General features: G+C 41.6%; 1 protein-coding gene and 1 pseudogene across 1 annotated transcript in view; one reads left to right on the top strand and one right to left on the bottom strand.

Annotated features, from left to right (window-relative positions):
* Window positions 1-25804, top strand: part of Tenm4 (teneurin transmembrane protein 4) — a 1383002-nt gene that overhangs the window by 441118 nt on the left and 916080 nt on the right. The gene's annotated exons all lie outside the window — the stretch shown is intronic.
* LOC124091174 (MRG/MORF4L-binding protein-like) lies at window positions 16651-22246 on the bottom strand (annotated as a pseudogene).

Below are 25804 nucleotides of genomic sequence, written 5' to 3'. Positions count from 1 at the left end.
AGCAGAGGCCAGTCCCTGAATCACAGGCATCCATTTTTCACTTATAATTGAGAATTACCTTTCATGTTTTTCCCCACCATGGTAAAACTGTTCTATATTTATTTCATTGTTATTATCATTTTCATCATCCTAACGATTATTCAGTATATACCAAGTGTCTCTGATGAAACATGCAGGAGATGAAAAATCTTTGGGTGGGTTGGCGTGTTTCAAATGGTTAGTGTATTATTCATTAGTGTATTAATATTGCATGGACTGTATTTTTATATGCAATTTAAAGAACAGGTAGCATAAAATGGGAATGAGACAATATTATCAGATCAATCAGAAGCTTGAGCTTTCGCTCAGAGCTTTTAAATGATCATTCCGATCTGTTGGGTGAGAGACTGTGTTGTCAGAAATGTGATGCATCGGCACTGGGATATTTTCAGGATGAGAAAAGGCATCTCAGCCTAGTAAGGGTGGGACTATAAAGTAAATGCTTTCTTTGCATTATGCAAAGTCAGGGGAATTGGGTCAGGCCCAGGGTTCTAGCAGGAGGCTGTCTCAGGCCTGGGTACCACAGGAGGGAGGGTGGATATTAAGGTTGCCCTGAGGACTGTACTGTGGCACTCCCAAATCTCTGCTTGGTAGAGAGCTGGAAGCACTCATGCATTTTTATGTAAATTACCCTCTTTGTGGAACTGAAATAAGAATTGTGTGATTATTCCAATCTGGAAGATCTGGAGAGTAAAGCTCAGGCAATCCTTCAACCATGTTCCTGCAATCCCCAGGGAAAGGGCCCCTGTGCTGACCACCACAGGCTCCTGCCTGGGCACTATGTTACTTAAAGTCCCAACACTTCTCAAGGTAAGCATGCTAGGATCATCTTAACTTCTGTAGATGAGGAAAGTAAGGCCAATGGCAGCTGAGGCATATCTTTTGTTCTCATTCTTTCTTCTACCTACTAAAATCCACTTGGGGAAAACTCCACTGTCAGACGCCCCCAGGTGGTTTTTAATCAAAGGACTGACCACCCCTGAGCCTATCTCCAGACGCTGCTGAGGTAGAAGCTCAGGATTCAAAGTCAGAAGTGTTGAGTCCCAGCTGAGAGGCCTCAGACAAGTCATGATCCCTTCTTCTGAGCTAATGATTGGTGTATAAAATGAGAAGACTTGACTTTCAAGAGTCACCAGCTCAGAGGCCTAGGGGAACAGAATGTCGATGAGAATCAGAAGATCAGGATGTATGCTAAATTCATAAGGGATTTGAAAATACTTAGGAGTAATGGCAGCCAAACAAAAGCCAGCAGGACAGGAGTAGGTCAGCTCTAACTAGAAGGCCACCATGGATCCTTTTAGAATGAGTTTGACATGTGCCATCTGATCACCAACTGAGCTTATTAAAGTTAGTGCAAATCCATCATAGACCTTCAGAAAACCTATCCTGGCTCCCTCTCTTGTGGGTATATCTGAACCTAAAATCTAGCTTAATACTTGTTTTTAAAAGATGAATGTGAACACACTTATTTCAGCAGTGGAAAGAGGCTTATAGGTCATTTAATGTAAACTCCCCATTGTATAAGAAACAAGCCTGAGAGCTCAGAAGATGGAAATTGCCCAGCTTGCATCTCCTAGATCTTCCTCATCTGAAACTCCAGGACCCTACTAGAGTCCTCCAGTTGGCCTGGCGTCTGCTGGGTGGGCTATGACAGTAGCTCACCACTTGCTTCCTCTCCCAACTCTGGGTCCATCAGGCCCATGAATGCCGGGACATTTCTGGCACAGGTGCCAAGAAGTAGGAAATGGCTTCCATCTCAGCCCAGTAAATATTCCCAGAGATCTGAAAGAGAGAGAGAGAGGCTGAAACAACCCTCTTATGTAATTATTGCTGGCTGTAAAATAATTTATCATTTTATCACGATCACTGATGACAGGAAAGAAGGTCTCTTAGGTACTGTACTTCCTGAGACCAGAACCACATATCTGTATCATAGGCAGTGAAGTGATGTCTGCAGCAATCATCCATTATGCCATTGTCCTAACCAACCAGCTCTCAGTGTTCATTGGTTCATCCTTTTATTTATTTATTTATATAGTACTGGGAATTGAACCCAGGGATGCTCTACCACTGAACTATGTATCCAGTCCTCTTTATTTTTTATTCTTTTATTTTGAGACAGGGTCTTGATAAGTTGCTGAGGCTGGCCTTGAACTTACAATCCTGCTGCCTCAGCCCCCTAAACTACTGAGATTACAGGTGTGTACCACTGTACTTGGTTGGTTCATTCTTTTATTATCTATTTACTTATTTATGAAATGTTATTTACAAAATGCACTTTCTTCAGGCCAGGCTTCGTGGTAGGCTGTGAAGAATCGAAGTTTAAGAAAAGAGCCCTTGTTAGCATCTAAGGAAACAAACTTCATATTTACTGAGTATCTACCCAATACCTGGTTCAGTATCAACTAATTCTCATTGAATTCTAATGTGGGAGTTCTTAGATATCTTACAGATAGGAATCTGAAGCTCATAAAACCCCTTGTCCAGTATCACCTAGGAAGCAAATGATCTAAGCTAAGTTCACCTGGACCTGTTTTCTGTGTCTCCTATATAATACCACAGATGTGCAAAGAAATCATTACAAAATGGAAATGCTCAACATTTTTTTAATATTTATTTTTTAGTATTAGTTGAGCCCAATACCTTTATTTTATTTATTTATTTTTATGTGGTGCTAAGGATCAAACCCAGGGCCTCGCACGGGCTAGGCGAGCGTTCTAGCACTGAGCCACAACCCCAGTGTTTCAACATTTTAATTACAAGGGAGAGCAGGGGTGGGATGATTAAAAGGAGCAATCTGCCTTACCAGTTCTTTCTCCCTGGCTTCCCACCTACCTCCCATTCTGGCTACCAATTCCAGGAAGCCAAGAACAGCTAAGGAACACCATGTTAATTGATCAGGGTCTCTTTGCCACTTGGAAAACTGTTTACTTATTTCTCAGACTGTTCCTAATGTGTTGCAAAGACTGTCATTCCATTACCTCACCTCCCATGTAAAGGATGATGAGAAAAATAAACAATAACAGCTTCTCAGTATTAAGCAATTTCTTTGTTCCAGGCACTATACTTGCCAAACTTTATCTCTGAACATCACAATAACTTTATGTTTATAGCCCCAATTCAGAGATGAGGAAAACAGCCTTCCTTGGGATCTCCATGGACACCAGGGAGTGAGCCTCCAGGCCTGGATTCCAACCAATCCCGGTGTGTCTGACTCCAGCTGGCACTCACTCCTCTCTATGCACTGCCATCTCTTAAGCAATAACCACAGTTGTCATTTATTCAGTGTCAACCTTGGGTCAGATGCTACAGGTGTTTTGTTGTAGTTTTTCCTAATCTTCCCAATCAACCGGAGAAAGAAACATTAAGTTTCTCTACTTAAAAATGAGTCTAATTAAGGCTTAGATTGGTTAAACTACAGAGATAGCAAGCCACACTCCAAAGGAAGATCTGCTCATCTCCAAAGATTCAACAGTTCAAAGTGTAGTCCTGCATCTTGACCTTGACCTGCCCTCCTGTTTTAGAGAACAAAGGCACCCTCCCCAAGCCAGACTCAGGCACCTTCTACTGTGCACTGCCATCCATTCCAGTCCTTCAGCAGACACCAGTTAATCTATTATCTGCTCACATCAGGAGCTTCTCTGTGAATATGCTCAAGTCTATCTAAGCCCTTGCCCTTCTACCCTTCAAGTTAGTAGCCTTCTTCCACCTCTCTTCCAGCTAGAGCTCACTGACACTTCCCTTAGTCTTCTCATTTCACCCCTGATTCCTACATTCCCTGTAATTCAGTTTCTGCTGCTACAGAGTGCAGGGGGTGCTTCCTCAGAAGCCCCCAGGGCCCTACTACTTATGATCTATGGTGGCCTTTAGCTTCGACTGTGTTGGCTCTACTGTCATTGCCTTGAGCCTTTCCCACCTCCCTCAAATCTTCTCTTTATGGGCTTGCTCATGGGACCTGGTCTTATCCTAGTTTACCTCTAACCCAATCAAAGATTCTTAAGCCAGAGGAGAATTTCAATGGCTACAGAGGAAACTCCTATCCAGACCAGAGATCCCTTTCATGGCTTCCCCACAGGTAGTCAACTAGCCCCTTCTAGAACCCTTCCTGGACTGGGGAGCCCATTCCCTTGTGTCTGTTGTAACTTACTCATTGTTTCTCAGTAGTTCTCTTTTTTGTATTTTTATTATTTAGTGATTTCTGGTTACAAAAAATTATATGCATTCTAATTAAAAATGAATACGTAAAAAAATCTAATATTTATTTCCACCCCACTCCTTTTACAACGCTTTCCATACCCACAAAAATATGCATCTTCACACAGATATGTGCTGGTTGTTTTACCATCAAAATTAAAATATAGACATTTATCTTTGCTTTTCTCATTTAGCAGTACCTTCTTGCAAGAGTGCTCCAAGTTGAAATTTATAAAAAGATATAAAACTAACTCGTATAACATAATAGCTACATGATATTCCATAATATCAATGTACTACTATTTATTCATGACTCCCATGTTAGTGGACATCCAGATTGTTTCCAGGTGTCTTTGGTTGATGTTTTGTGCTATTTGCTGCAATAAATTTTATTATAAATAAATCCTTACATATCATATTTTAAGTGTAGGATGGACCTACATCTGGAGCCAAATGATGTATGTAATATCAATTAAAAAATATTTTCAGGTAACTTTCCAAAACTGTTATTACTTCACACTCCCACCAGGAGTATATTGGACCCTTGCCTATTGCTCTGCATATTTCCAGTAAGTACTTATCAGGGAAGGCATCTTCCATTGGCCATTTATATGGTCTTTTCTATGAATTGCCTGCATATAGCCTCCACCAGTTTTTTTTAAAATCATTATTAATTTGATTGACTTTCTCCTGCCAATTTGTGAAAGCACTTTATATGCAGGCATGTTAACCTTGAACCCTGTAATTTTATTTATACATGTTACAAATACTTTTCAGACTATCATTTGTTTTTGTTGTTCTTGTTCCTATTTTGTTTGGGGGACAGTGGACTTTGTTAATAATATCTCTATATGCACAAATCTTACACATTCAAATATATTAATATTTTCCCTTTAGACTTTTGAATCTCTTATATTGCTTCAGAAACTTCCCCTAGCTTATAAGGCTTACGAATATTCTAATTTTCTTCCTTTTTTTCATTTAAATCCTCAATGAATTTAGAAGTTATTCTTGTATGTTTGTATGTGGTGTGAGGAAGGAGATTTTATGTTCATATTGCTTGCTTGGCTTGAACCTGAAGTCTTCTCCCTATCTTCTTTATCTGTGTGTTGACTCTGCCCACATTGCTACACAGCTCAAGATCAAGGCTTGTGGGGTCTCAGTGTTGGCCCCAGATTTCTCAACCCTCCCTATATAAGCTAAATCCCAAGTCTTTGACTGGATTCCAAAGAATCTCACTGGGGAAGACTTATGATATTTTATTTTAATTGTGATAGGATTTATTTTTCTATCTCCTGCTCTACATTTTCAGCTCTTTAATGGTGAGATTTCCCTCTGAAGTTTAGCAAACTCAGATAGCACACATTTGTCGGGTTACATTCCCATCACCACACCTCAGATGTCAGTATCCTGGCCCCCTGTGATCACAACAGCCTTCCCTCTGCTGTCTGGAGCCAGTACATGTCGGAAAGTGTTTTGTCCCATTTGTCTGGAGATGGGCACATGGGAAAGTGTCACTCAATTAAGCCCTTTTGGGTTTCCTTGGAGCACTTGCCAAAATCATAATTGTGTATTAATTTGCAATTCAAGTGGGTTTTCATAATTGCTGCTGGGGGGTGGGATCAAGAGCCCATGTGTCACTTGTATCTGAAGGAGAAGGGGATGCTGTTGAGTCGTCTCCAGGATAGGGTCAAGGTCAGAGCCTCCCAGAAATACCTCATTTTATCAGCCCTCAAAGGTCTGATGGCTGTCATGGCCCCTTATTTGGGTTTGCCTTGTATTCCTGCCTGTCAGCTCTAGGAATTAGGATTTTATTTTTATGCTGAAGGGAAAAAAAAAGAATGTACATATACCAACACAGACAGGATAGAAGCAACAGTTTAATCTGCTTCATCTTTGTCTTCCTCTAATTCAGTTCAGTCAATATTTGGTTGAGTGAGTGTTATGACTTGTGAGTTCTCTGTCCTATTAGCTAATTACCATTTGTTCACCTGTAAAATGGGAATGGTGATTCACCAACTCCGTGGTGAATCTGGGCTCTGTTGAAATGAGTCAAATGAAATTTTTCTCACAGTATCTGAGGTAGAGTGTTCAATAAATGATAGTCGCTATCATTATTTTCATTAATTTCATTGTTATTATGATTAGATGGTGTCAGACACTGTGTGAGACTTTGAAATGAAGGGATAAATAACAAAATGTCTAAAAAAGAGAGAAGGAAGACTATCTAAGTGGGAATAGGAATTTTGTGAAGGAAATGAGTATGAAATGGGACTTATTAGCAGAACAGTAAAAATGAGGAAGAGGAACAAGTTTTGGATGATTATGCCTCTGGCATACACGTCAGGGTGATGGACATGGAGACCAGAGGGTGAGAATTGGGAACAAGAGCAAGGAAATCCAGAAACAGGGGAAAACTCCAAGTTCCATGTACTCTCTCAACGTGGACTAACCAAGCACCATTTAGGACTTCTCCTGGCTGCTGGTGACACAGAATGTGAGTCAGCAGAGGCCAAGTCTCTGGTGCACCAGAACCATGGACCAAAGTGACAGACCACAGCGAAGGTAGCCTGCTTCCAAGTTCAGAAGAGTCTCCAAATGGCAAGTGCAGGCTGTGGCTCTAGGGAGCTTCTCCCCCACTCCATGCCCATCTCTTTGAGCATCCTAGATCCCTTTCTACAAATGAAGCACTTGGAGGTCCTGGTCCCACAGATACCTCCATGTTCCACTCCTCTATGGTACTCTCTCTGGATGCATTTCACAAGAAGAGCAGGAGAATGACTATCTGTAAGAAGAATCAGTGCTCATTGAATTTATTCAACAAATACTGGATGCTAAGTATGGTTCTGGAAGTGAGGCAGATGCAGTTAAAAAAAAAAAAAGCAGAGTGCCTGCTCTTTCACAAAGCTCACCCTCTGGGGAGGGGGGCACTATGCAATATTAACAGGTAGTACCTCCTGAATATTAAGAACAAAAAAATGAAATCAGCAAAGAGGGAATGGTAAGAGACATACCAAACAGAATGATAGGAAAGGCCAGAATTAAAAACAATATTTAAAGGATAAAGGAGAAGTAAGGAAGAGAGGGAAGAGTCTAGGAGTTCCTATTTTTCTTTTTCTTTTTTTGTTTAATTTAAATTTATTTTAATTCACATGTAAATTATACATAATAATGGAATTCAGTGTGATGTTTGAATACATACATATGATATGCTCTAATCAAATCCAACTTCCCTTTGTCCCCCACCCCACCCAATCCCTTCCCAACCTCTAGTAATCACTATTCTTCATCTGGGTTAACTTTTCTGGCTGAGAATAAGCCTGTGCCATTCTGCTTATTCATGGCTGGGAGAATCCATGTAATCTGCTTCTCCCCCATGTTGTGGCTCCTCAGCTCTTCAATAGCAACTTCCAACACCTCTGTGTCTTTGTCAGACAATCAAGAAAAAATAATTTATTCCTGCTAATAAGGCTCTGGGCCAGAATGTTCTGCAGCTCTTGAAAGATCTCAGCACAGGCCTCTCTCCCCAATGTGTGGTACTTCACAATTTACAAACTCTTATACTTGCCTCCTATCTTTTGACCCCCATGAGAGCCCTCACATGGCATCTGACCCAGCCCCTGCTGTTGCAGATTATAAAGAAACCCCAGAGGAAAAGACATATGCCCAAGAATCTTCCAGTGACTGGTCGGCGGAAGGCCCCAGACCTCCTGCCCCCTGTGCACTGCTCTTTCCCTCACTGTCAATCAATTTCTTGTCAGTCTTAAAAGATGCAGGGAAGAATGGATGGGAAGTGTTTGGCTTTCTCTTTTCAAGGTCAGCAAACAGAATCTAAAGAGCCAAATAAACTCATCCCACGTTATACAGCTAGGTCTGTCCTGTAGTTCTGTACTTCTGTGCTATTTCTCCATTCACTGGTCTCTCCCTCTCTCTCTCTCTCTCTCTCTCTCTCTCTCTCTCTCTCTCAGCTTGGTATGATAGAAGGAGTACAAGCCAATATGTCAGATTTGAATCCTGACTTTGTCCATTTACTAACTGTTCTGCCTCAGTAGGCCTTGATGTCATACGCTGTAAAATGGCATTACAAGAGGACCTACCTACACTGGTCAGAATAGATTAGACATTGATATGGCAAAAATACCCCCACAGTGACTCATTACAATATATATATTACTTGTTTGTGCTAAGTGTGATGTGAGTGGAATATTCTTCCTCTACCGTGTAGCTACCCACCTAGAGCATATGACCATGGAGGTTGCTGTGTCCAGAAAGGAAAGAACTGAAGGGTTACACTGGGGCTTCTATAGCTGAGCCTGGAGGCGGTATAGCTTTGACCCACACCCTGTTCACTGGAATCTATTCAGGAGCCCCCCACCTTGCCTAACTGCAAGGAGGATCAGAACACATCTCTCCTGGACCTGGGAAGAAGCAATGTATGAAGAACGCAGCAGTGTGCTTACCACACTTTGTCACGGAGGAAACATGCCAATTAAACAAGGGCAGGTGGGCAGAGCATCTTACACAGGTATCAATAAGTGGCAGCTGCTCAATAAAACACAGCTGTTCTATCACATCATCACCACCAGCCAAGTCAGTGCTAGGCCAGAGAATGGCTGGGTTGGCAATAAGCCCTCAGAGCCACCTCCCCTCTCTGTGCCTCCATTGCATCATAAGAAGAGAAAGGACTAGAAAAATAGTTGCCAGGCTTCTTTCAGCTCACTAAAGATCTTGTTGCTTAAGTGATTATCCTTAATAGCCAATATTTTTAAATTTTAAAATTTTAAATCCTCATTTTGGTGATGACTCTAGGTTTCCTTTACAGAACTTAAGAGAGTCCCCAAATTGCCTGAAGAAGGCCCCCCAGGAAACCAACAATCCTTCCCCCAGTCCTGCCACGCCATAGCTGGGCAGCCGATGGCCATAGGATGAGCTCCAAGAGTCTCCAATACTAAGAATGCTCGTGGTCCATCATGAGCAGAGAATTTTATTTTTGGATAGGGGAAGGGTTGAGCATGATAACTCCTTTCTCCCTTCCCCCTCTGTTATCTATTTTGCATATTGGTCTTCTGGGTTGGATGCTGCTTATAGAAATTACTTCTGCTTATAGGAAAAACCTTGAGCGACACTTCTTAGAATCCTGACCTGAACTTCTGTTATTTAGAACCAGCTCCCTAATGTTGGCTTCATACCATGTCTGTGGACTACAGAGGCTGAGTCTGTCTCCACCTCCCTCCTAGGAAACATCCCCAGGCTCCCCTAGCAAAGTGAGGCAATCCCATTTTATTTATTTAGTATTTATTTAACGTTTACATGGATCCTGCCTCTTAGCCCTGCAAGTACTTTGTCAATCTTAGTTTCACTCCCCAGACTCAGATCAAGTTTTCCTTTCTCAGCCACCATGATGTCACAGCATTCTCAGGCTGACAGCCAGTCATGACCTCCTCATGAACACAGCCTCTCTTGCTCAAGACTGGCTTTAGCAGCAAAGACCAGATGGATGTACTCAGCCCCATAGACTGGACATACAGTGCAAGAAAGCTCAAAATCTACACTCCAGTGACTTTACCAGAAAACTTTCTTTCTGATTAATAGTGCAATTTATCATGAACCCTTGCCAATCAGTAGAAGCAGGTAACTTACAATATTAAAAAAAAAACAATAATAAATTGACATTTTATGTATTAAGTTCTTACCCAGTGCCAAGTATTGTTCTAAAGTTCCTTATGTGAACTCACTTGTTTAGTCTTCCCAACATTTCTAAAAAGTGGGTACATTTATTACTACCTTATTAAGATAAGAAAAATAACTCAGAGAGAGACTTTATAATGTGCCCAAAGTCACTTATTTCTAAATGACTGAGATACATAGTGTATTTATGGAATCCCCATTCCTAATATATCATTCATTTCACCCATGGTCATCTGATTCTTTTTAATGATTGCAGAAAAGTCAACCATAGTTACATGGGAAACTGAGATGGGTATTTAATAGGCACAAGGGCAGCTGAAGGGTAGAAGTGATCCCACACCTGGCCAAGATCAAGGTTTGGACAGATCCACAATATTTCAATCTCTTTTTTTATTTCTTTATTTTTTATAACATTCCTTATTAGACATATAGAGCACTATTTTTTCATATCTCTGTACATACAGTATGTCCATGCCAACTTATGCCAATAACCCTAGCACCACACACACACAAAAAAAAAGCAAATTTCAATCTCTTAATACAGGAAGAGTTCAAATAGAAATGTTCTGGAGAGTGACATGGAGGACTCTGCCTCTTTCCTCTTTGGCTCATATACCCTTAATGGCCTGCAGACAGCCACATCATGTCTAAGTCTTCATGACTTTCGGGAAAATTACAGAATGGGCAGACTAGCTCACTAATGCCAGTGCTGCCCTTTGAGTGCCTGGTGAGCAAAACAAAAGGCCAGCATCTCCCTCCAGGCTGACTGGCCCTCATCTGCCCACAGACCAAGTAGAGAGAACAATTCAGATGTTCAAAAATGGCCAAGTTAATAAAGAGAACAACTTCTGCTAACATTGGCAGAGCGACTTACTACTCACAGGACACTTTCAATTTCATTCCATTTAACATCACAATGCTCCTGGGAAGTTATTTTCAGATTTATTTTGCCAATGAGAAAACAGGTTTAAAAAGAATTCAGTTTCACAGGTCCAGAATGAGATCCTTGTATGACCAAGTGGCTAAATCCTAAATATTTATACATTCATATATCCAATCCACAAATACCACCTTTGTTCATATTATGTGCCAAACACTGTGGATACAGAGTCAAACTTAACCCTCCCCACAAGGAGCATACACAGAAAATGGTACTCTAGCTCAAAGGTGGAAGTTTCTGAAAATAGATAATAGGGCGCAGTAGAAAGAATCTTGATTTGGCCACTGGAAAGGCCTGAACCCTGTCCTCACTCTTCTTATGAGACATGAGTCAAGTTGCTTCCTTTCCTGAGTCTCATTTCCTTATCCATTATGGAGCAAATTTGCCTGTGTTTGAATCTGTGCAACCTGCTGCAGCTTCTTCATCTGTAAATATAGATTCTGGTATCAATTATTTTACAGAGTTTTGGTGAGAATTTAGTAAGATTTGGTTCATTAGTGGCTAACATTGATTAAATGAGTTATCAAATTTGTTATTAAATAATTAAATTATTACATGTACAGTGGTTTGGACAGTGCTTGGCACATAGTAATCATAACATTAATGTCAGTTCTTGTTGTCCTAATATTATCACTTTTATAAAAATTGGAACTTGGGCTGGAAAAATCTCAGTGCTCCCTACACAAATATATTTGTGCCCCCTGCCTCAGACATGGCTTTGAAAGGCAATATTGGCTTCTGAGCCAATGCCTAGTGTAAGGATAAAGGGTCTGAAATGTGTGAGAGCCAAAACAGGCCCCTGAGTTCTCTTCTCCCTTGTCACTTGTTTCCTGTTCATGAGTCTCACTTCTCCAAGGCTGATGTTCTTGAGACACAGGCTGTGCCTTCCATCTTTCATCCCTAAACCAAGTATAAGAGTCAAGAAGCAAAGACACATCCAAGAACTCTGTCCAGTGAACTAACGAATGGATGAACCCACAGGACTGAAGAAGACCGAGTGTCCCAATAAGCTGAACATGCAAGGAGAGATTTCAGTGACATCTATTTTCTCTGTCCTGGTAACATGCTAATGAGCTGGAGAGCTCTGACTAAATTGCGATTTCCCAAAATGAGTTAATTAATAAACTGATTTTGGGATGATTAACAGGGGGGGCACAGTTAACATGATTTTAATGGGAAAGCGTCAGTGAAGCACAAACTCATTAGCGCAAAACTATTTCCTGCCCCAGCAGGCTTGTCACATACTACTTTTTATGAAGGAAGCTGGAAAAGCCACACTGATAAAGATTGGGCTTTGAGCATCCAGAGTCCCTAAAGGCAGCACACGCTTTCAGAAGCTCCCCAATGGTATATCTGATAGCACCCTTTATATGTGAGTTCTCCGTTGACTTCTCATCAGTTTCTGTAAATTGTCTGATACTAATAAGCATGCTTGATACTTAAGCTTAATTGAGTTCCATGTTACTGTTGTCAAAGAATAGGAACAGAGAGTGTGTATAAACTAGCTCCTATTGGTTCCCAAACATTAAGAAATGGTCATTGTAGTGATAAGTACTATTATAATAAATAATATTTATAATAAACTTTGCAATGGGTAGAATGGAATTATATTATTTCAACTTTGAACACTTTCATTAGAACCATTGCTGAAAATGAACTGCTTCCTTTCTCTGAGTACCTGCTCTGGGCGTTACCATGTTAGGCACCTTACCTGTGGATGACCTCATCAATTCCACTTTGAGATTAGGAAACTGAGGTTCCGAGGAATAAAGAAAATTACTATGTATAAAAATAGTTCATGAAATTCAAGTTGCACATATTGTATTACTACAGTCTTCTGGGTATCCTTAAGAGATGGATCAGGAAGGTGTTATTACCTCCATTTTTCTGGTGAGGATGTGTAAGCCTGAGGATGCCATGATGTTTCCAGTATCCAAGAGTCAACCAGTTAGTGGGGTGGTCATATGAATAATGATGAGGAGGATGATAATAAAGTGGGAATCTTGGCCAGTCTTCATAAACTAAATCTTGTATTTTTGTTATTATACTCTACTTGCTGATATGCACACTATGCAAATTAAATGTACAAAGCAAGAGGATGCTACTATCCCTTTTTGAGGGAATAAGATCATGATGACTAGAGAGTAATTGAAGATTCTGTGTTAAAATTGAGTATAATAAAAATTCTGTGCATCAGACAGAAGATCAGTTTATCATTTAAAAAAGCTATTTATGCTCTATGAAGGTACCAAGGCAATAGACTTCTGAGTTGATTTGGAGCTGTTAATGATGATATAATAGAGTGATGCCTGACTTGGATGCTTGGGATCTGGCGGTTGTAACAGGGGAGAAGCAAATTTCTGTGGAGTGGGACCCAAGTGGAATCTGAAGACCTCTTAGCAGATGACTGGCTTTTCTTTAAAGAAGATCTGTGTTGTATCTAGAATGCTAAGACTAGAAGAGACCTTCAAGACTCTCCAGAACAAATTCCCTAACATTTGTATCAAAGAAAAGAAAAACTGTTACCTAGAAAGGTAGGTTACCATATTCCTGGCTGCACCAGGACTTAACTTCTGGCCCTGCAATAGAACTGAGGGACCTGGGCATCTCTTCTAGTCTCAGTATGAATGGATCCTTTCAACAAAGTATAAAAGAAATGAGATGGGGCTGGGGATGTGGCTCAAGCGATAGCGCGCTCGCCTGGCATGCGTGCGGCCCAGGTTCGATCCTCAGCACCACATACAAACAAAGATGTGGTGTCCACCGATAACTAAAAAAAAAAAAAAAGATAAATAAATAAATATTTTAAAAAAAGAAAGAAATGAGGAAAAATACCTCTCGTTTAACCCTCACTGTGAGCTGAGCACTTCTTGGTACTTTTTAATTAATTAAATTATTTCAATACGGAGTAGATGGTACCTTCCATATTTTGCATGTAATAAGAGCCCAAGTAGTCATATGTGCACTGGGCTTCATGGCCTGTTTTTACACATGCTAATTCTTTTATTTTTCTGACCTCAGTTTCCTCACCTGAAAATGGGTTGATTATACAATCCTCACAGAAGGTACCTAATGTAGTTGCTAGCACAGGGTAGGTCATCACTGAGAGATGAGCAGTTTTTAATTACCAGTGCTGAGTTTCATGGTGCCTTAAAAACTAATGTAATATCATAATTTCATTTTATACATAATGAAGGAATTCAAATCATTAGTTATTAGAAGCTACAGCAGGAATTCAAATCTTGACCTGCCTGTTTCTAAAATCTGTAACTTTCCATAATATCACATGCCATCAGAAGTTCTGAGTTCTATATGGTAAACTGCATCTGTACCACCAGAAATTAACTTTTTAGTTCCAGAGGAGGGTTGTGTGCAGGTCTTTTGCTCTTAAGTGAAGGGCTCTGTACCAAGAACACAGCTTTGCCAATGCCTCTTGCCCTCCCAAGGCACTTAGAAGAGGAGAAAGAGAAACCTTAGCTGGAAAAGGGTGTCACAAGTCCCCTTCCCACCCCTCAAGGGAAGGACTGCTCACTCTTCCAAGAGAAAAGTGGCTGTATAAACATCATGACAGTCTGCAGATCCATCTTTTCAGGAAGGAAATGTCATTTATGAAACCCAATTCCACTGTGACTGCTGGAACTCAGATCTGGTGCATATCTTGTGGCTCAGGCTGCCTAGGAAAGGTGTCCATACATCCTGTCTACTCATGGGTACTCTGGGTATGCTTTCATTTTTAGTAAATGTGTTACACATTAGGACTGAATGGTGCAGGTATCAATAAAACCATCAATGCTATTAAAATATGAAGCAACAGGCAATGTATCACATTTCAAAACGAAATTTGCCTAAATTCAAAGGCTACAATATAACCAATCACATCAGCATCAAATCTTAGGTGTGTAGGCTCCAACTGTTAACCACACAAATGAAGCATCATTGCAAACTGTTGTTTGTTTAGGGATGGGGAGACAGGCAGAAAAGGGAGCTCATCCAGGGAATCCAACCAGGACATAACCCTGCATAGTTTGGGAATGCACAGCAATAAACCAACTGAGGCCACTGTGCTCAAGGTGGCTTAGAGAAAGTGTTGCACAGCTGCAGATAATGCTAGTTAAAGGGGGAGAGTAACAAGGATCAGAAAAGAGGCATAGGTTTAGTGTCTATGCATGCAGAAGAACATGGTCAACCATATATTGCTATTATATACAGATAGCAGTACAGGAAGGAACAAGATACCATTTTATTGGATGTTTATCATGGACCAAGCTCCAAACTGAGAAATTTATGTATGCTTCTCTTATTTTATCCTAACCATATCTGGTAAAGTAACTATTAATATCAGCCCTACCTTACAAAACCAAAGACTGAGGCTCAGAGTAGTTAAGTAACTCACCCATGTTTTTAGAGTCAAACCATTAGTTCTAACATAGATTCCTAAGAGCCCAAATTTACTATATATTAATAGTGATATGTGACCAAGAGATCATCTCTAGGTCCTTTGTCCTGTAACATCGATAAGTAATTGGATCAAAATCCCATTCTAAGTTCTATGGAAAGCCCAACATTCTCAGCAAGATTTTGAAAATTCAATTGTCTCTAGTCCCACTTTTGTCCCTCAAGAAGTTCTTCCAGGAGCCACCTTGCACCTGGATTATTGCTATCTGTGGAAATGCTTGTTTCTGGGTCTCTCAACAAGCACAAACCAATTTCCAGAATCATCTTGGGCCCGTTGTGGCCTGTGGTAGGTAGAAGGAAATGCACCTGCCATAATAAAAGTTCCCTTCAAGTTCTGTATAATTCTGTGATCCAGTGAGGTAATTGTGTAACTATTCACAGAGGCAATTTCAACATTCCATCTAGAAAAGGGAAACCTAAATGTGTGAACAGCATCAGAAGGCAGCCATTCAACCTTTCCTTTGGTAGTTGGAAGATTGGATGAAAGCTGCACTTCACCTTTTCCACCAAATCCCTTCGATGGCCAAAACTGATCTCTCTAGAGGTCTAGAGCATTAGCTGAAGGCAGTGGCTGCAAGTGTAGTTTTTTTTTTGTTTTGTTTTGTTTTGTTTTTTTGTGCTTTAATGTTCTATAGTCAAATGAAAATATACTTCAACCAACACTGAGGCCATCGCCTCACCAGCACAAAGATTGTGTCTTCCCCTCCGTTTCCTCATTTGGTCCTTTTGCAAGTTACTAGAATTACAAAAAAAAAAAAAAAAAAAAAAAAAAAAAAAAAAAACCACTATAAATTCTATGTGTCTGGTTTATAAAAACTGAGCAAAAAGTATCTCAGTAATTGTTACCTAAAAACAAAACATCTCAGAAAAAAATACAACACAGGTTTAACTTTTGCAGTATTCTTTCTCATATAAGAGAAACACTAGTAAAATAGGCTTCTTAAAAAATAATATGCTTCTTAAAAATTAAATAGTGAACCAACCAAATTATATACATGGTTACAATAGAAGTGAATGAGAAAAACATCCCGCTCTTAGTCTCCCAGGTAGGGAGTGGGGCAAGTGGCGACCTGGATCACATGCTTCTGATGCTTCCATGGGGCCGAAGGGAGATATAGAAGGACAAGCAAATGCAGAGCAGGTCCCCCAGGAAAGGTTAGCACTATGGTCTTTCCGAGGAGGAGTAGGGACTGTTTTATTGCTTGCTGGTTCACAGCTTCTCCTGGCCCCGCACCCTTGCTCTCTTCCACGGGAGGAGGCACAGGGGGAGCTAAACCCAGAAAAGTCAAACATGGACTCTGTGGCCTCAAAGTCCGAGAGTGTTGGTCCTCATCTTTTAGGTCTTCAACAGACCCTGGTGGTCTGACAACATGGCAGAACCCTCCACACTCCCCTGTAGATGTCCATATTTTCCAAAGGACCTGAGGGAAAGCACGGGGCTGCAGTGTCTATGTCTGGTGCCACTTGGCAGCCCTGGGACTGGAGGGGTTGCTGTTAGCAGTCAGGACTTTGTGCTTCTGCTTGGCCCCTGCCTTTACACCCAAAGTCTGAGGAGCTCTTCTCTTTGCTGGATTTTCCTATTGATCTCCCCAAGTTCCCTGAAGATGTCGTCGGCCCCCTATGGGGGTCCACATCTTCCTTCATCTCCTCCTTCACTTCCTCTTCATGGACCACTTTTCCTTCTCAGACTTCCTGAATGATCTCTTCTGGAAGGACAAAGTTCCTCTCTGGATTCAGGAATGGAATAATCTCAGATTCATGCAGTGCCTTCATGTCGTACATGGTGCTCCGATGGTCCCAGATGACGTTTGTTGGGGCTTACCTCCCAATATTCTGGCTGAACTTGTCAGGGATACAAATAATGAGGAAGCATTGGCTTACCTGCACGGGCTTGTGACCCAGCATGGTGTGGAAGAGGCACACCTCTGCCTCAGGGCTTCACACCACCTGTGTCCTCCACCAAGCTGGTGGCCACCTCCCCAGGCTCCTTTTCACCAGGGGCACCCCCACTGACCACCTCGGGCTTCCCTGTGGCCACCCAGAGCCAGTACCCAGTGCAAGCAGGCACAGCCTGAAAGCTAAAATCTTGGTTGAGATTTTCTTTATTAACCTTAAAACATGGTGCAAATTTTAACAACAAAGAATGTTTTTATATAAAAATAGCACTTTAATTACTTACCAGTTAACTTATTTATATTTTCCCAACTAGGGATTGGGGAGTAAGAGGGATGAATGCCAGGAAGTATGTTTAGAGCTTGACAAATGCTATTTCATATAATTTTCTCACACACACACACACACACACACACACAGAGAGAGAGAGAGAGAGAGAACGGGAGTGTGAATGCAGGAGAATGGTATAATTATCCCTATGCATTTTGATTGGTGAGAATAAGGTGTGCCACCCTAGGAAGGGGAGAAGAAGGATTCTAAGTCCAGACTGTTTCACCCCAAAGTCTGTTCTCCTGAATAGGATGGCCCCTCTGCTGACTTTATATGGTTTGTTTAGCATCATCTATTTGCATGCCCTTATTGAAAGAAATGTCTATATCCGGTTTAATAAAGTCACAGTGAGGATTGTACTTAGGAAAAAGATGGCCTGAGAGCTCCGCTTGCTGTCACAGCTCAGGACCCCACAGCATCTACAAGATCCTGAAATCAGATAAGAGGCCTCTCAAATCAGTCCCCAGAGTTACTCTATCAGGAGCCCCCATGCACCTGGATGAACACAGCCTATAGAAACACCCGTCTCTACTTCCGATGCTAACCACCAGCTCAATTACCCAAGGCATCTCAGGGACAATTAGCTTGACCTGTGGTGCAGTAAAATGCACCTGATAAAATAAAAAGGATTTGCACAAAACACCCCCACTCAGATAGTATGAATCTCAGCAAGTTGTCTTAAATCCACATGTGAAAATAGCTCAGGCAGTCTGGCTAAGACTCAAAATGAAGCAATCCCTCTGTGTTACAAGATAGATCTCTTTCTTCCCATGCCTGATCTCATCCCTTTCTGGACATATGAGGATCACTTTTCAAACTAATGAGAAATTTTCAAAACTAAAAAAGGATAGAGTTTCAGAGAAGTACTGGTTTCAAGGTTGAAGCCAGTAGCAGTATGTTGGGGAATTTCCAGTAAATCCCAATGGCACCTACCCCTCATCACACATCCTTTGGTGTGGGAACATCAGAGTCAGACAGGATTGGGTTCAAAATCCAGGTTAGCCATTTTTGCACTGTGTGGTCTCTATGAATTATTAAACATCAATATAATAATTTTCCTCTCCTTATATGAAGGACAGTGCTTTCCCAAACAAGATGAGTGAGAGGACGGGCATAAAGCTCCTGGCCCAAGTTCAAGTTCCAATTCACATCTTCTTTTCTCACACCTCCATGCCTTTGCACAAACTGCTTGCCTACGATTCCTTTCCTCACTTTATACCTAGGAAAGCCTCCTTGATTTTCAGAAGTGACTTATTCAAGGAAGCCTCTTAAGGCTCTCCCTGCTACCCTTAGTCACAGAAATTATATTCCACACTATTCTATGCTCTATAGACATTAGCCCCTACTGGGCACAGGTGGTGAGTCAGGAATCTGTAGGCAGCAGGACCAGCAGGTTCACTAGCTCATCCTGAGTCATGTGGCCTGGTGAAACAGAGCGAATTCATGGCACAATGGCTGGCAGGAAAGATGCTGACTGGTGCAATGCCTGTGCCATTAAGCTGTAGATCCATTAACACTACAAATAGAGATTGGTACCAACAATGGGTAGGCCCTGTGGAAGATGTGAAAATGGAGCATTCAAAAAAAAAACAAAAAATCTCAGCTCCCAAAGAATCTATCACCTAACAATGGAAATACATGCACAAAGTAACTAGAAAATTCAGGTAGAAAGCTAACCACACCCTAAGTGCAGCCCACGTAAAATATGGTAGAACTTAAGAGAGAAAAGGAAATGAACATGCATTCAGCATTCAGTTTGTCCCAGACACTGTATAAGGTAGGTTTATAAATGCCAACCAGCTTGAGAGGAAAATGTCATTGTCCCCATTTTCAGATGACGAATCTGAGACTGAAAGTGAGTTAAGCTACATACCCGAGGATGTAAGACAAGAAAGTGGTGGAATTAAGATAAAAACCCATGGTGACTTCATGCTGTTCCCTTTTACTCCCCAAACTCCAATTTTCGTGTACTCATGATAACCTGGGAGCAATCTCTGCAAATCTAAATGACATTATTTCCTTGATATTTGAAAGGACAGCAATCCTTTCATCCCCAGCATTTAGACGCAGCATGCAACAGCCTGTCATTAATGTGCTGATACCCTGCATTAGGGCTCCAGGTCAATACCAGCTCATTTTGTCATAATAAATGAATGTTCAAGTCAATGTGGACAAAACTCCCATTGCCTGGCTCTCAGTGCCTGCATTAAGGCAGAGCTGATCACTTCCTCTAAGGCTGAACGCAACCCCCCAGTGCATGTATGTAACTGTTAGATAGTTAATTGCCTTCCACTTCCAAAGAGCCAGGCCTTCGGAGATCACCACCCACTCCCCTTGCAACAATTCTTCAGTATTTCATCTTTCTTGACAGCCAGCCAATCCATCACAAGGCCTCTTTCATAATTTGTATTGATTTGCATTTATCCTCAGTAGAACCCATTTGCAGACCATCACTCAAATTCTTGGTCATTTTTAATGACCAGGAAAACTGTCGTTTGGAGTTGACACAACTTCAAAGCACCCATGTGAAACTCAAAAGAGTGTTCATCTCACTCACCTTGAAGGATTCAGGAGCAGTCCAGTATCAGTGGTTTTAACTAATTCAGCCACAAAGGCAATTGGAACTTGTCTCTCACTCTGCAAGTCTGAGCCACTTGACCTGTGGTACTAGATCCAGGGCAGTCCTACAGAGATGAAAAGCACCGGTCACCTACTGGCAGGCTGAGGCCTCATCTGGCTCACAGAGAGGATGAGATTGGACCATGTGGTATTTTTAATTAGAACTAGTTGGCAAGATTAAAAATTTTGTAAAATGTCACACACAAATCAGATTTTCCACTTTCCTTGGGACCAAAATGCCTGTCAGAAACAGACCCACATGTCCACCTGATGATTATCAGCTGAGGATGGGTCCCCCTACTTCCAAGTGTATTTTATCCACATTTTAACACTTCCATAATAAGTACCATGTGACATTTGAACGTATGGCCTCTAATTTAACTATAAAAGATTGATGTTCAAGCCTTGATTCCCCTGGCAACAAGCTGTGTGGATTTGGGCAAGACACTTACACTCCGAGCTTCTGTTTATCATTTGTAAAAATTAGGAAGTGATTCTATTTATGCTTCTATAACTTGGGCAAGACACTCTGCTAGATACAAAGAATACAAAGATAAATTAGATATACTAATTTCTTATAATTTAGGGAAAATGCACATAACTAATATATTTCAAAATCACGTCAGTGTCCAAGCATGCAGGAAGGTGCAGAGTTCCAGGGTCCCATAGGGAAACAAGGGGAGATTGCCTAATAAGTGATGTCTGAACAAGGACCACAAGCAGGAGAATGCGTGTGCCAGGCATGTCCAGAGAGCCAGCCAAGGTCCAGGCCTGACTTGATTCTAGAGGATAATAGCCGGAATATCTGAAAACCTTTAAGCAATTAGTCTAAAGATCTTAGGATTTAGTCTCTAGGAAATAGGGAGCAACTGAAGACTTTAGAGAAGATGTAAGAGAGAAAACAAAAGGAATGTATTAAGAAAGTCAATGTGGAGAACATGGGGCACAAGAACTCTTCCTGTCTGCATGAACTTCTTGGGTTTGGTCCAAGAAAGTTATCTGAGTGAAGAGTTATAATTCACACTCAGAATGAAAACCTCCAGCTACCTGTTATTTCCAGCCTGTTGCAGATTTGATAGAAAGCAGGTGGAGGGATTATGGGAAAAGATCTTCAAGGGCAGAGAGGCATTTGAGTTAAAACAATCTTCAGAGATCCAGAACATGGTCTCTTGTGTGCCAACTGGTCATAAAACACCAGGATCATAGAAGTGGCAGCTGTCATTCAATTCATAAAAGACCAGGTATCGAATTTCTAGCATCGATCTTATTTTTTCTTTTCTTCCCTAGAAGTGTAGAGGACACATTGGTGAACAGGAAAATTAAAAATAGGACTTACATTACAAACCTGAGTAGGCATGTTTGACATGACCCCTAGCAAGTAAACAAATAAGAAAAGATAAAACCAATGAAGCAAGATGTAAAGAAAATGAAATCGGGTACTATTATAGAGAATGGCTAGGGAAGACAGCATTTGAGAAGTTGCTGAAAGGAAGCCTTTTAAAGGTGGGGGTCAATGTGAATTCAGATCTGAAAGATGGGATAACTCAGTTTTGGAAAGAACAATGAGGATCCTGCAATCTACTAGACCTGACCAAGGACACTGGGAAGAAAAGAGTCCAGAACAATAGAGCTGCTGTTTTTAATCTCTGTGACTTCCAATCCAAAAGGACACAGAACAGTGCCACAGGGAAGAATTTCATAGCCATGCACATAGACCTGAAGAGGGAGAGGAGATCTCCTCTACTGATTCTCCAAGGTATTCATGAAAACTTCTGTGCCCTGTATAATGAAAGAATGATGGACAAAATATACACCGGGAATACTTTTATTATAATCCTCTTCCCCCTTTTTCGCATCTCTCTCTTCTGAGTCATGTTTATAATGAGTCCATCCATATGTGAACTGGATGGAGGTCTTGGAAAAACTCAGGGCACATCTTAGGATAAAAATAGGACTGTCCCCAGTTAACTGTTTAGGGACAAAACAGGCAAAAAACACACAAGAAGCCCAAATGAGAAACCCATCCTTGTTTGTCAGAGAGCTCATGTGCATCATCGTCACCTCATCATCATCACCTTCCTTGCTCATGGCGGATATTCATAATAGATCATGGCTTTCTTTCCTGTTGGGATCAAATGTGATTTCAGAATCTTTCCCAACTCATGTTTCCAAGCAGTCACTTTACATCTACCAGATTTGAAACAGGAGAAGAAATCTATTTGTTAGCCCACAACTCCAGCAATGCATGGGAGAAAAGTAAGACATTTTGATGTGACTCGGTGGAAATGCAAAAATCCTGTCTACCAAGTATGCCTGCAGAGATTTCCCTGTTCTCCATCCCATTTCACATGTACATGCATATAAGCGAGGACACAGACATATTAGCCAGCCAAAACTCTGCATACAGTAGACTCTGCCATTTAATAGTTGTGAAACCATGTTATCCATTCTCACCAGGCCTCATCTGTAAAATGGGCAAAACAAATTATGCCTACACCATAGGCCTGCTAAAATGATTAAATAAGTTAATATATAAGTATTTAAAACTCACATCTAGTACACAGTAAGAACTTAATAAATGTAGGAGTATGGAAAGGGATTAAGACCAAATGGAAATTGGAAATGTCTGAGACTGAAAAACAATTAGTTATGTTCATATATGAATACACAAACAATATAATTCCACATCATGTACAACCAGAAGAATGGAAGTTGTACCCCATGTATGTATAATACGAAAAAAAAATACATCCTACTGTCATATATAACTAAAAAGAAAGAATAAAAAAAAGAAGAAAACAACAACCAGAGAGAAGTTTGTCTTCAAGCAGTAAGAACCTGTGGAGACAACCAGGAAGAAAAAGATAGGGCCATGCCCAGGAGGGGATATCATGAGGGGTGACATGAACTTGAACTCCAGGGTCCTCTCCAGCTGAGAGATCATGAGCAAGTCACTTGTCTCCCTGAGACTTGGCTTACTCATTTGTGATATAGATGTGAATATTAACATCCATCTCTGATGTGAAAGCCAAACGTTAGCACCCACCCTGGCTCAGGAGGGTACACTTCAGGAAATGTGACTGACTGCCCAGCAGCAGAGGGCCTCTGGGCCAGGGAAGAGGGAAGGCTGGGAGAGGGGAGGAGATGGAGGAGGAGAGGAGTGTTTCTGTGCCTGGAAGGAGACTGCAGGAGTCAGCTGCAGTAGCAGCCCCAGTGTCAGAGAAGGATGGAGTTAAAGCCAGACCTGACAGAGCCATATACATGCTGCTGAGTCCCAGGGCATGGAGTAGGATCCTTAACCCTTGTGGCCAAGGGCGGGGGGCAGGGGGGGGGGTGGGGGGTGGGGAAGGCAATGCTCCTGTAGGTTAGAAGGCCATGGAGGCAGGGGAAGGAGAGACTTAGAGAACAGTTGTACTCCAACACAAGAGAGCCAAAGTTCCTAGATTCTTTGAAGCTGTTTCTTTCTTTCCTTTTCTTTCTTTCTTTTTAATCTTGTGTTTTCTCAGGAACTGAAAGGGAGGTCAGGGGAGTAGGGCCCTGGAGTAGCTTCGACTTTGCTGGTTTTATAAACTGGGGTTCCATGGGGTTTTATTAAAGGTAAAGTTAAGCTACTTTTTTAAAAAAGGTTTCAGAACTACTAGTTGGTAGCCTGGAAACCATGCATTTTATTTTTTTTTTTTAGAATTTTTTTTTTTTAATATTTATTTTTTAGTATTTGGCGGACACAACATCTTTGTCTGTATGTGGTGCTGAGGATCGAACCCAGGCCGCACGCATGCCAGGCGAGCACGCTACCGCTTGAGCCACATCCCCAGCCCCGAAACCATGCATTTTAGAATCACCATATCTCGGAATTAAGCACCCATTTTAAGAATCATCTAGTCTACCTTCCCCAAACAGGAAAACACTCTGCTGCCACCTTCTAGGAAATCATCTGTCTCCCTCCTAGTTGTTTGCTGAGGGATATCACTGTCCTGGAGCAGGGGGGCATGTCTAGTTGTTAAAAAATCCACTGAGTCCTCCTGAGGTGAAGCCAGATGCTGTCCAACTTCTCTCCATGGCTCTCCTATTCTACTCTCAGGACTTGGCTCCTGTTGGCCCCACTAGTAGACTACCCATCACATGTTCCAAAGAACATATCCATTTATATCACTTCACCTCTAAAAGCACTTCTGTCACCCCAGTGTGAATTTACTGAGTGTAGCAACCATGCTGTACTCACCTCAGTACCTCTGCTGCCTGGTAGACAGGAAGGGCTCCCTACATTTTTTTTATGAGTACTTGTATAAAAGAAGGATGAATGAATGAATGCTCAGTGCCTTACAGAACATTAATTGAGCATCTTCATTTTATTAAAAAGTCATCTAGGCCCCAAAATAATCATGTGAATTGTTCAAGGATGTTTAGCAGCAGAGCCAGAAATAGCACCCAGGTTCCAGATGCCCATGAGACATGATCTCAGAACCTGAGATGTGACCCTGAAAAATGTGGTTTGCAAAGGAGTCTGGAAAGTGTGGTTTGCAAGAATCAGACCCCTGTAATCCAGAGCAGAGCAGCTGAAGGGCGAGGAGTGTTCTGAAGACACTCAGGCCTGCACAGACACTGGAAGCATTGTGTACTTCACAGTTCCCTGGTGAATTCCATAAACCCTTACTAAGTATGTACCATGAGCAGTGTTCTGTGCCATGCCCTCAGGAGGAATCCAAGATGGCCACATCCTTCTTAAGGTACAAACATTTATGACTAGGTGCAATCCAAGGCAAGTTGTTCTTTATGCTATTCCAGAAGTGTCAGCAAGGTGCTATGAGAAAGCAGAGGAGAGTGATTCATTCTGCTTCGGAAGACATGAGGTTGCTGGGAGCCATTAGCCAAGTAGGTATGACAATTTCCTTGCCAGCGTACCCCATGTTGCTTAGTGGAAGGACTCGTGGAAATAGGACATTTTGCAGTGACATTGCATGAGGGTGACCTTGCTCAAGGACCAGGGCGGATTAGGGTGTTCCCGGTTTAGGATAATTGGGTTTAGGGCGTTCCCGGATTAGGTTCCAGGTTTAAGGTTTAAGATTATTCCTGCTGGGAATAGGGCGTATCCTGCTGCCTGAGTTCCCCTTGAGTTCTCACGGGATTCAGACAGTATTTTTTAGGAGACAGAAGCCCAGTGGATTTGGGCAGAGAACGTGGATTTCCCCAGAACGTGATTGTAGACGGCTGGTGTGAGTTCGGGAATAAAGAGTTGCTGTTTGAATCTACAAGCTGTGTGGTGGCTCGTGATTGTGTGCCCAGCCAGACTGCGGCATTTGTGCCCAGCCAGACTGCGGCATGAGGTCTTGTGGAAAGGTAGACATTTGAGTCAAACCTTGGCTGGCAGAAGAATTTGTGTGAGTCCTGAAAAAGTCCTGAAAGGAAGAAGAGGGGTTTGGCACAGTTAGATACACAGGGGACAGGTGGTGGAGTGGCAAAAGATGTTACAAAGATAGGCTGGTCCCCAAAGAGCACTTTCACAGCCAAGCTCAGGATTTTGCCTCTTTTCTATGGCAGAGGGAGTTACTTAAGAGTTTTAGGTAGAGGAGCAATGTGATAAAACCAGTATTTAAGAATATCAGGACAGCCCTGTGCCACAATCGACTATTCTATGATTTCTCAGCC

Source organism: Marmota monax, unplaced genomic scaffold (genome assembly GCF_021218885.2).
Source record: "Marmota monax isolate L192 unplaced genomic scaffold, Marmota_monax_Labrador192_F-V1.1 WCK01_AAM20220418_F8-fsc00068, whole genome shotgun sequence".
Classification (NCBI taxonomy): Eukaryota; Metazoa; Chordata; class Mammalia; order Rodentia; family Sciuridae; genus Marmota; species Marmota monax.
The sequence above is the reverse complement of the archived record's forward strand: the minus strand, read 5'-3'. Positions and strand labels throughout refer to the sequence as shown.